Genomic DNA, 12,052 nt, shown 5'->3' with positions numbered 1-12,052 from the left:
AGCCTTCTTTTTGTCTCATTTGTATGGTTTGCAATTCTGGTCAAAAAATCGGAAGCACCACATAGTTTTATGGCGGTAACAAGAACATTCATAACCCATCTGCCAAGTTTAGAAACGAAGTTAACCAGTCTTAGCTCAGTATCCACTGTTGCTCGCTCGTTGTAGGATGAAAGCCCCTAGTATGTTGGAAAATGTAGATGACTCCTGTCATTTTTATATATGGTTTAAACACTAGCTTTAATAGAAAAGTAGCGCTAGGCATAAGCAATACAATCAGCTATGTTCCTTGGATGAAATAGACCATTTAAAGTAACTGGTAAAGGTGCTATGCAACGTGCAACACAACGAGGGCTGCCTAAAAGTACGCATCGTCCTAAATCTAACACGTCAGACGGCTATGGGTGAAACGTTTGGTCGCAACTTGTCAATTCCCTCATGAATTGGGCTATTGGTTCTAAAAGGGGAACTGCCGAACTCTCCTAATTTTGTCTTCAAACACCGCACCTGTTGCAGATGTGCACCAAATGGTTCCTTTGCAACAGCAACTTCATGAACAGCGGAAAGCACTACACGAAATAGTGCCCACGAGCGTACCAGCCCCGAATCTAAATAAACCATGCTGTCACGAGTTACAGTTAGCGAAGTTCGATTACTGCCCGTCGCTGCCTCTGAAATACTTGCGCGGACTCCGACCATGCACTTTGTCCGTTACTGCTTTCCGGGTCCACACAGAACGCACGCACTTTGATTAGCGTTTGAGAATCCCGCGTACCTTGACCTCAGGCAAATCTACTGGAACTAGCTCCTCTAAAGTTTACCGGGTGGTCCGTCGTCGGATTTTAACAGACACTGGCAACATATATCAAACGTGCTTCTCTCTGTTGTACAACTCAGCCAAGCACATCCAAACATTGGATCTCTAATAAGATCGCAGAGGTTCGGAGACAGATTCCTTCGGCCGCAAACACAACTCAGCCTGACGTATCATCCGAGGTCAGGTGAAACCCAGTGTCCTTGTAGACAGCGAAGATTGTCGGACCTGAAATACCGAAGAAATGGAAGATACTAAAAGGGCTGGAAATGTTCGCAGGTATACCCATTTGATTCCCCCGACTAGAATGTGAAAGTCTTTTGTCAGCGAAACCAACAGGGATCAGAATGTCTCTCTGATATCCAGCAAAGAAGAACGTTTGGACCGTTGGCAGCATCATTCCAAACAAAATTTCAGTCGGATGCCTGCCACCTCCAACCCGGACTACCGGACTTCAACAGAAAGGTGAACTGAGAATACGAGGTCCCTTCGGCCTCAGAAGCGCCCAATTGTTTGTCCCTACTCAAGCCTCATTGTGTGCCTAGTACTCACAATGAATGCAATCACCACAGGGGTGTCACTTCGACTCCCATTGCAATGACTCTCCGACCTCTTGAGGCGGCCGCGAGACCTTCGTCCGTGACCGTCAGAAGAGATTTCGACCGGGTGGAGACTGCCTCGACCACATCTCCACACTCCATCAGATGTTAGAGCAATGCCTTACGTACAAACGAGCAGATATTTTCAAGGCTGCGCGTCAAACTAGCTACTCTCCAGGCAGATCAACAAGAATATCCTTAAGGGATTATCCGAAAGGTCAGACTGAACAATCGACTGAACAAGGAATGCAGTATAACCAAGGGACCAGTATTTTGAATGTATGAAGTGGATTTTCAGTAAACAACACAGAACTAAGAAACCGACATATCCAAACTATACCAGATGGCTAATGAACGGATGGGCATGGGCAAACAATTATGCAGAAACGTGCTTCATACTTGAACATTACTCACCATGTGCCGTTATTTTTACCACCCCTCGCCTAATCTTTTGTCGACACTGCGTTCATGCCTCTGCTCGAAGCGCTACCACACTTTTGATTAATGTCACTCTCCGGAGAGTAACGTGCTCCAATTACCAAAGAAGCACTTCTTCACTGAAGTTTGAGTAATTTTCTGTCGCCTTTGACTGTGTTTGTAGCAGAACACCACAATGTAGGAATGTCTTTGCTTGTAGTGCTTTTATGTGTGCCAACATCACGTTTCCTAGATTGAATCCGTGCCCTCCTGGTTTCTTGTGTGTTGACTCACTATGTGGATGGCACCTTTTTCATTATGAGACATTCTATTGAACAGCACGCGTAAGAGCTACTCAGCACTAAATGAGATGTCAAATGACCTTGAGACGTGCTGGTTAGCAGGACTATGATTGGGTGCCTTCAAACCTGTGTTTGTCGGAAGAAGGCATACACGGACCGGATACCAAATTACTGTAGCAATCATCTGGTGAACCACAGGAAGAGTTCAGAAAAGCAGAAACAAGCCAGTATACAACTGCACTTGGAGAAAAGGAAAAAAAAGTCATTCACAGAGCATTTCGGAATATTAGCCGCCCTCACAATTTATCAGCAGAAGCATGAGGAAAAAGGCGCAGCAACAGCAACAACAAGAGACCCAACATCGTGGGCAGACACGCAAACGGGTCCTCCAACAATATGTCAAAAAAGCATCTGAACTTACGGCTTGACTAGTCAAACCAAAAGGAATCTTGGTAACCCACAAATCGAGGCTACATCAAGGACGTTAAATTCAAGACGAAATGGAAGATCAACCAGAATATCAGAAGAACCTGTAATTTACGCAATTAAGTATACGGAATTCCACAAATTCCATGTTAGACAAACTAGACGGAAGCTGTTTACATGAATGGGGGAACGCAGTGCAGCAATCAGAGAGCTTAGTTGGCTCTTTCTGGTTTCAGTAAACGAAGATAATTACGAGAGCTCTATCCACAAAACGCTTACTGATGCACACGACAAACAATGGAATTCTTAGAAGCACGGTACTCTCCCACAAGCCTAGAAAACACCATCATAAAGTTGACTCAATATATAAGTACCCCTATAAACTAAGCCGTACCAGCATTGTCTGGTAACGCAAGGGGAACAGACGCATCAGATAGTGTGAAGGGTGGAACCGACGGGTCACTTGCTTTATGGCGTAAGTGGGATAGGTCATTCGGATTCCATCAATCCGAACCAACTATTCCACAAATGGGGGCCGACAATCCACACGGCCAGAGATCTCCCCTGAATATCAGGGAAGCAAGCACAGTACTCTCAAGATCTACGCACCCGCATCCTACAACGCATTGCTAATAAACTAATGAGGTCGCCTATTGACAAAACAATCCCGTCCCGGAGAACAGAATGACAAGCACCCAGAAAACCAACATTTCATTAGATAAGAGCATGGTGATACAGCATACAGTGGTTACATTTTCAACACTTCCGCTCTATCCTGATTTGAGAAACGCGAAAAGTACCACTTTTACGTCAGGGCTATACCAGTGCCTTGCCAAATACTAAAACATGAAAACTGTTCACTGAATAATTGCTCTTAAGCTGAGACGGACGTGACTGTTTAGAATGGTTGAACCAACGGACGATTGCGCATGGCTAGTTTGCATGCGACAGCTGCAAAGAAAAGGTGTCGCTCAGAGATTTCCCACGTTTTCCGTTTAAAGTAAGAGCAATAAATTCAGATAAATGAAAAAAGTCATCCCTTCCATTAGGAAGTAATAATAATGGCTGGTTGCTGTCACAAGTGGATTAAATCCAGACATTCATTTGTCAAATTTCGGGAAAAGTTTTCCGTCTTCGATCATGCTATAACGTATTTCCTGTAATTTATCACTTTGGAAATTTATAGGTAAGGTCCTTTTCCTACCCTGTGTTCCCCAAAAAGCTTCGATGGGAATCCACTGATTTTCTCCGCAGCTGTGTGACAGCAACCAGATTGAAGGGGGGGGGGGCAGGGTTTTTACGCTTAGGACTGGAATGAACTCTGCCGCTTGAGAAATAATTCCAAATGGGTCTTCCACCACCAAGTGCTTGCTCAATGCAGCAAAACCGCAATTTTTCCGGATCAAGAAAAACGCTCATTTTCCAGCGGGGGAAACAGTAGAACAATTTAGCCCCCAAAATTCAACCCTGGAACAGAATAAGGTCTATACATTGAAGTATAAAATTGCCACTTTCCACTCACACACGCAAAATTGAAGGCCTTCTCTAGAAATCCAAAAATGGTGAATTTCCGAACATCTCCTAACTGGTATCATTTCCTTTCAGAGTGCTGCTAGATACCAGCCGTGGTGGCATCTTCTCTATTGGGCTGTTGAAAGAATAATTTGTATTGATTAATTTCCTTACGCTTGTCAGTGCGACTTGAGTAGATGTTCTAGATCCTCGGAGCGGGTTCAAATAATCTCGTTCACGAGTCGGTATCGTCTTTCGATGAAACTTTGGAAAATGAATACAACGCGACCAAATTCGTCTACCAATTCGTCTATCATCACTGTCCCCCGGTCACGTTAAATTTCCTGTATGACTTTCATAGAATGAGCTGAATTCTTCAAGAAAGTCACAGATGGGACAAGCCGCGCACTACGTCACTAAATACACTGTTATTATTTTGAAATAAACAAAGCAGAGCAACGTTCGGAAAAATTTACTCCTAAAAGTTTCACACAACTGAGTCACTGAACTGTCCGAAAATGCAGGACATCTCTAAGCAATCCGTAATAAACACAGAATCATTGAATAGATGGATAGGCGGATAAGACGGCAAATAAAGCGTGGAACTGTGTCGCTCGTTGTGATCGTGGTCTTCGCGATTCACATCACTGCGGTAAGCGATTATCAGGAGGAGTAGTCATTTGAATTCCATTTAACCTTAGCCACCTCCCCAACTAAGTTGTGGCAACAAGCTCACGAGTCTACCAGAGGCACCCGCGATGAATCATCAGTTGGGGCGCTCTGAATTGGGAGATTAAGAGACAAAACGGATCGAAACTAGTTTGAAAGTCAATCACGTGGAAAATACTTGAAACCGATTGGGTAGTCATCGTTTTCGAAAACGTTTGGTGACAATCGGTAGATTTATTGCTGGGCAACGTTTCGCTTTTGACACAAAAGCTTCGTCAGGCCAAGTGACTAGGTTCCGAGGTTGATCGAGATTTAAGGCGGAAGGAGAACCAATCAGCTAAGTTCTCCTTCCGCCTTAAATCTCGATCAACCTCGGAACCTAGTCACTTGGCCTGACGAAGCTTTTGTGTCAAAAGCGAAACGTTGCCCAGCAATAAATCTACTGATTGTCACCAAACTAGTTTGAAACTCCTCCAACCCATCAATGCAAGATTTTGGCAGCCACACTAAACGAAGGGAGCTGTTAATTGACACTCAACATCGATCTAGTGTGATAATCTGAAGAGGTCTTACTGATTGGTTCTCCGCCTGCCTTAAAACCTGGCCCATTTGGTCACCTGCTCACTTGGCCCGATGAAACTTTTGTGTCAATAGCAAAGCGCAGTCCAATTACCAAGCTCTTCTGAAACTCTCTTAGTTATTTTTTTAAGGTTTTGTACGCGTAACCTTATAGTTCCAAAGCCGGGTATCTAGCTACAAACAGGCTTAAATACATGAACCACACTTATTTTCCCTATTCAAATAAATTCAAAAAGCTCCCCCAATACTTTTGTGATTACGTTCTCAAATCAATGGGTTACGACCACCATTTATTATTTATTTATTCATTAGTGTTTAGAGATCATGAGACAAGCAGGATTTCCTAGACGGAGTGCGTGTGTATTAGTACTCAAGGTTCGTGGACAATTTTCCACCAGTTCAAGGAGCGAAGGCCTTCGCCATGGAGTTGTTTATTAGAAAACACCAAAGGAACACTAACAGACTATTGGACAGGAAAGCAAAAACTGAATATTCGTCTTCTTATTGAACGCGTCTTCTTAAACTTTCCTAAATATTCACTGGTTACCACGCAAATGGAAACAAATGCTACAAAGCAGTTCCACAAATTACGTAATACATCCCAACTTCCCCTAGATCAAGGTGGAGTTACGAGAAGCCACCTACTACTCGCATACCTCATCAGTAATATCCACCGTTACACCAGGATTTGTGAAGGTAAACTGGCGGTTGTTGTTCGTGCAAGAAGATAGTAACCAGAAACCTATATATTGTGGCGAAAATCGTAAATTCTACTTACAAGAACTAAGTCCAGTGGGTTTTATCGTCTGACAGGGTATTTTCACCTTGATGGAGCCTTGTTCGTTGTCGCCCGTTGAGTGGTTTAGATGGATGTCTTTGGTCCCGTTCAAAACCGACCTAAGGGACAAATAGTACGGGTTGATGGATACTCCACACATCAGAACTTGACAGATTCCAGACTGTCACTGCGATAATTAAGCTATATCATCTGTTTAGGACAATGTCTTAAACAATGTTCACCGTTCACTGAGTGGTGTTGCTACCGGGAGAGTTACGTCTAAAACAGTTTTCTTGTGGTGCTGCTGTCGCATGCAGTCATTCTGAAACGCACACTGACATACGTAGCCGTGTCAGCGTGGTATTTGGGTGCGTGCTCAGTTAGTGAAGAACATGTGGCAAAGATCCCCTGAACCACACGCACAAAATTTGGTGCTAATCTTGCCGAGTGATTTCCAAAGAGTTTACTTGGGGGAGCTGGAGTTGCCACTGGCTGAAGGTTTCACCAGGAGCTGTTTTTTACCCTTGGATAACTGAGTCAACTTCGGTGAGTTGATTTGCTCCGCTTATGCATTTAGAGCGATTTTCGGTGAAAGAAGCACCATTCCGTAAAACACAGTATATCAAAGGACACAAGGATTTTGTGGATCGCTGGTGGCCTGTGAGTTGTTCACACGAGGTCCTTTTATTCGGTTTGTTAAACTTTCTTACCGTTGCAACTCTTAAATGACGAACCGGATACATACATAACATGAACTCCAAGCACCAGGAAAGGTTCTGTGCGGAAATGTCTTCATGCTCCAAAAAGCCCGTGGTTTCAGAAGAAAGATTTTTAGAGGAATATCTAACATATAGCTTTACTGTCACAGTTGGTAAAAGACACGAGAAGCCACTGGGCTACTTGTACACTGAATCCTTAAAAATTTTGAAGCCCAAAAGTTAAGTAGAAGCGAAGCTGTACGAAAATTTGTGTTCGTCCATTGCCACGACGCTGTTGTTAGCCGTCAAAAAGAATGGTCAGGAGGTAAACGAGACAGTATAAGATGACAGTGACCAAAATATATCTTACCAGTAACGGGGAATTCCCGATAGATTGCGGTGTAATACATACTGTAATTTTGATACATACTGAAATACATTTAAGGAGAATAGGCTGGTCAAACCCACATAAGGTAAACACTGAACACAGCAATCGGGTTCGGCGTGAACTCAGAACTTGCGAACTGACAATTCAGCTGACCTGAGTTCACTTGCTCAGTTACTTGTCTACGTGAGATACCTCAGTACCGATGACATCGAAGAACAGTTGGCTTGAGGTGGTGAGATTGAAAATTCAACAAGGATGAACACACTACACAAGAAATGAATGGATAATCAACACCGAAGGCTGCCAATTTGTGTACAGGATATGCTCTGCATAATGGTTAAATCAAATTCACTCTTTCATTAGGAGGAGGTAACAGTACCTTCTTACGCGGATGTTTCTTTAGGCTGTTCCTTCAGTATCACTTAATATTTTGAGTTCGTCAAAACTGGGCACCCCATTACTCTTTGGTTTAAACGATTTAGTCTACTTACAGTCTTCTACATTCTTATTTTTTCTGTGTTCCGGTGTCCAAAACCTCGTGTGTTTGGGTGACATAATGGACTAGGGTTTTTCCTAAAGGTGTGAAAAGATCAAAACCTTACTTCATCGATTGAGCTTGAAAGATAATATACATTAGTTAATCTTTTTGGTCTTCCGATTCGTTGCAATTTATGAGGCATTTCTGTGTTTTTCCAAAGCTTCGACTTCACCCGATGGGTTTCGTGTTCTTTTCTTGTCTTCTAATGGTTTCTCTACTGGCTTCTTGAAGGCTCGAGAGTTCTTTGTTTTTGAGAAGTGGATATATTTGGTTGGTTGATCACAGTTTGTTTGTTGATGGCGTCCCGTACTGCAGTGAGTGTGGTTCTGATTTTAAATACTTCCTGAGGTGAAGTCTTTTTAGTCGAGACTAATACCTCGGCACCTGTGCTACTTCGTGAGAATATTCGAACTCATTTCCAGTGTTTTGTGTTCAAAACACACCTAAACAACATTGTGCCTGCTTTGCATTTTTACCAGATTATCCATGTGTGTGGGACAGGTTCCGAACATCACCAGCTAATAAAACCAAATGAAGAATTTGGCTTTATGTTGAGATCACTGGGAAGTTGGAGCTCGTTTCACCTATCTAGTCATAGCTTTAGCATCGGAGGGCCTTACATACACATCAGGCTTAGTCAGATTTATTCATAGGTGTGTTGCTTCAGCCGCCTCCCGACTCAGGGAAGTCGTGAACTATTGCAGAAGAGGGTCACGAAACCAAGAGTTTGGAGGTTACTCGGTCATTTGAGACCTTGGAGTATGTGGCATTCAAGAGACCCAGAAGTGGAACGGCGAGCTAGTTCACATACCGCTGTGTTCGATCTGCTTCCCGCGAAAACATTTCAGTTTCAAACCATCAAACCCCTGGAGTTCTCTGAGAAATATAGCGCACTCAGTTTTTCTGAGTACTATCTTCGAGTATTTTCGATAAAAATTGGCATAGAAAACGTAAAACTAAATGTTTCGGCGCTGCAAATGTGACTTCTAGTTTTCCTACCCTGGTTTACCGTGTAACGCGATGCTAACGAGGTCACACACTTGAGTGCCCAATGATGTTGATCGGAAAGTGAATTGAAGTGATAAGCAAAACGACAACTTGAAGGTGAATTCGCCAAATTAACCATTAGGTTGGAGCGAAAACGAAGCTACCTTGTCTGGCACACCATTGACAATTATTTTGTCCAAGGTTCACTGTCGGCGGGTTTAACGTTCAACACTTCTCAGTTTGTTCACGTCAAACGTCATATTGTCTGGAAGAAAGTGCGAACAATCCTCGTCGTGAAATTCTTTCTCGATAGTCGCTGTTTTTCCTTGCGCCTAACTTTGATGTGCCGCCACACTGAACGGTAGATCACCAAAAATTTTGGGATTTCGAATAAGGTCGTTTAAATTTTGTAGGCATGTCTGAGTAGGGCAGCTGAATTAAGACCGTTTACTGAGTGAACAAACATATGTGTATTCTGGGGTTAAAAATCAACGGTTAACGATGATCCCGTTAACGGGGGTCTTACTGTAATTCTTCCTATCTGTTGTCGTCAGTAGCACGGTAGACTATGACCTGCTAAAGGTCGGTAACATAACGGGCTCGGGTTTTGTGGGAAAATGTTTCCATCATTATCTATGACTCGTCAGCTTCTGTTCGTAGCGTGAATAGAAGGCTTGCTTTTTCTATTGCCGCAGTTGAAAGATATCGAAAGTTGTTCGTTCAATAAGGTTGTGGGATCTTCTATATTTGTGTTCAGTTGACTACCGTTAAAACAGTATAAATTTTGCCCGAGGAATTTGTGCAGTGTAACATAAAGAGAAGAACCTGACTGCATGGAACCGGATTCACCAAGGCTTAGGACAGAATCAGTCATAAGCTTTGTAATCTACACGTCGTTCAAAATATTTTTTACTTTGAGTTGTCTTAACCAGTCTGAAATGCAACTTCTAAGCTCGGTGAACAGACCGACAATCAATCAACGCATCCCAGATACCCGTGTTCCACAACACTGTCAACATCGTAAGTTTCTCTTAAGTTCCATCCACATTTGGGCGGACTTGATACACGCGGTTGAAAAAGCAGTAGGATGGAGTTCGAGTGTGTCTGACTAGTGTATATATCCAAGGATAGTCGCGAACACCTGTGTGATCCTCGGGGTCAGTTCACCTCATATTCTATAACCAATGTTCAAAACACCCTTCTTCAATTTAACTTCCAAATGTTGTTGACTAAACACAGAAACAGTCCTGGAAAACGTATTTTTCCTCCAGTCTAGTACAGATAGTGTGGAAACTATCCCGTCCACTGGTTAGCGAATAACGAATGATAGGAGCAGATTAACTCATGTGTAACGTGTACTTTTCACGCAAGTCTAAAAGTTTACATTTTGAACTAAAACCTTGATCACAATCTAAAGTCTTTACCTATAATTTTTGGTTGTAAAACCCGTAATTTATATTCATAGAACAACCCCAGATTCACCAGAAAATTGTGTGTGAATTTGTTCACGTCCATTGTAACTTTTTCCGGAGAGCAAGTAAACGCTTCAGTGATCACCTGGATGTCCAGACGTGCATGGGAGAAAGGTCCAGGATTTCACTACTTGCTGTATCAGATCTGAAGATTTGGTTGTAGCATACAATGTTTTTGGGAGACTCATTTTAGTTTACTGCCTTTCCGTATCAAACAACGACAATACAGTTAACTACTCATATCATTTGAATCAGAATCGAAATGACGGACGCGGACTTGTAAAAAGCTGCAATTGCTCATGGTTTCAAGAGGATTAAACCGGATCCAGTTTTAAAGAATGTGGAAAAGCATGATCGGCTTGTTATCTCTGGCTTATTATCGATAGAAAATCATCAGTTGACTGATATCAAAATCATTCTCTTCCGGGCCATATATACATATAACCCAACCGCATGCGTACCCATTAATTGATTTATGATTGGAATTAACTCATGAGTTATCGCGCATTTTGCATATATTCTGTATATTGTGTTTACCAGCAGCGACAAATGTGAAAAGTCCTTTTCGTTGGTATTGAATTTTCAACCTCCTCTTATAACTTTGAAAGGGTTAATAACTTTCGATGCGTATTCATTTTATTGAGAATTTTCCGTTAAGATAAACTAGTTTTGTAAGGCGCTACTCATAAGGTTGCTGAAAACCCCTCCACAGCCCACGACTGGTTTCGCCCTTCTTGGGGCTCATCAGGTAGGCGCAGTCCCCGAGTTTCCGTCAACCTTAGGTTCTACTTGAAACCAAATTGCACGAAATTAGCGAAATACACTCATTCGCAAACTAATTTGGTTTTGCGAGAGACTCATCTGAAACCCACTTGTATCTCTTGTTTGTGATGTTTCCAGGCCACTGAATGTGCTGCATCAGGCCGCCTCATAATTCAGTGGCCTAGATATCCGAGATTTCGCGATACATATGTATTTGTAATGCTGAAAAATGAGATGGCCTGGTTCAGCACATTCGGTTGCCTAGAAACATCAAAACCCAGAGATTTAGCTGGGCTGCGGGTTAGTCACTCGAAAAACCAAATTTCTTTGCAAATGAGTGCATTTCGCTAATGAACTATTTTTGTTCTCATTGGGTTTTAAGAAAGTTGCGCTGTGAGATAACAAGGTTATCCAGCATATGAGTCCCCTTGGCCTATCAGCTCGTTCACAAGGTTTACTTGGGTGTCAGAGTCCAGTAAGAACCCCAAAATAAACTAACAGTATGGATAATTCACCCACCGAGTATGTACAAACTGTATATACAAACAACCCTCCGGTACTAAACTCTGGAAGCACCTTAATTAATATGTCGGAACAAACAAATGTGCAATCACCATCAGAATGGCGCTAATGCAAGGGCGGATCAATGAACTACCTGGCCTTTGTCTTGTTTACAGCATCGAGCAATGGGACAAAAACTTGCTAATACTGTGATTGCCACCGATACTGATCAGTTTTCATATGCAGAAGCGATTTAGAGGTCCCTGAGGTACCTCGTTCTAATCCAAGAATAAATCATGGTCGAGTTAAGCGATCTTAGACTGAGAGGCTGATAGGCCTTTCGAACATCACATCTTCATCATGTACTGGAACCATATATCCTCCCTCTAACGAGGCTACCATGACAAACTTCTCCTATGGGAATAAGGACCTGCTGTTACAGAACAGTGGACTCTTCGCGGTTACCTTCAGTCATTTCGCTTCTGAAACGTATCAGGAAATCTAGACCAACTTCGATTCCCGCTGTGCGAGAAACCGCGGCCATTTTGATAGTTTTCATATCAAAAAGTCTTCAGTGTGATTCGATCTGCTTGGTTAAGAGCGAGACTAGGAA

The sequence above is a fragment of the Opisthorchis viverrini genome (assembly GCF_000715545.1).
Source record: "Opisthorchis viverrini unplaced genomic scaffold opera_v5_26, whole genome shotgun sequence".
NCBI classification, from domain to species: domain Eukaryota; kingdom Metazoa; phylum Platyhelminthes; class Trematoda; order Opisthorchiida; family Opisthorchiidae; genus Opisthorchis; species Opisthorchis viverrini.
The sequence above is the reverse complement of the archived record's forward strand: the minus strand, read 5'-3'. Positions refer to the sequence as shown.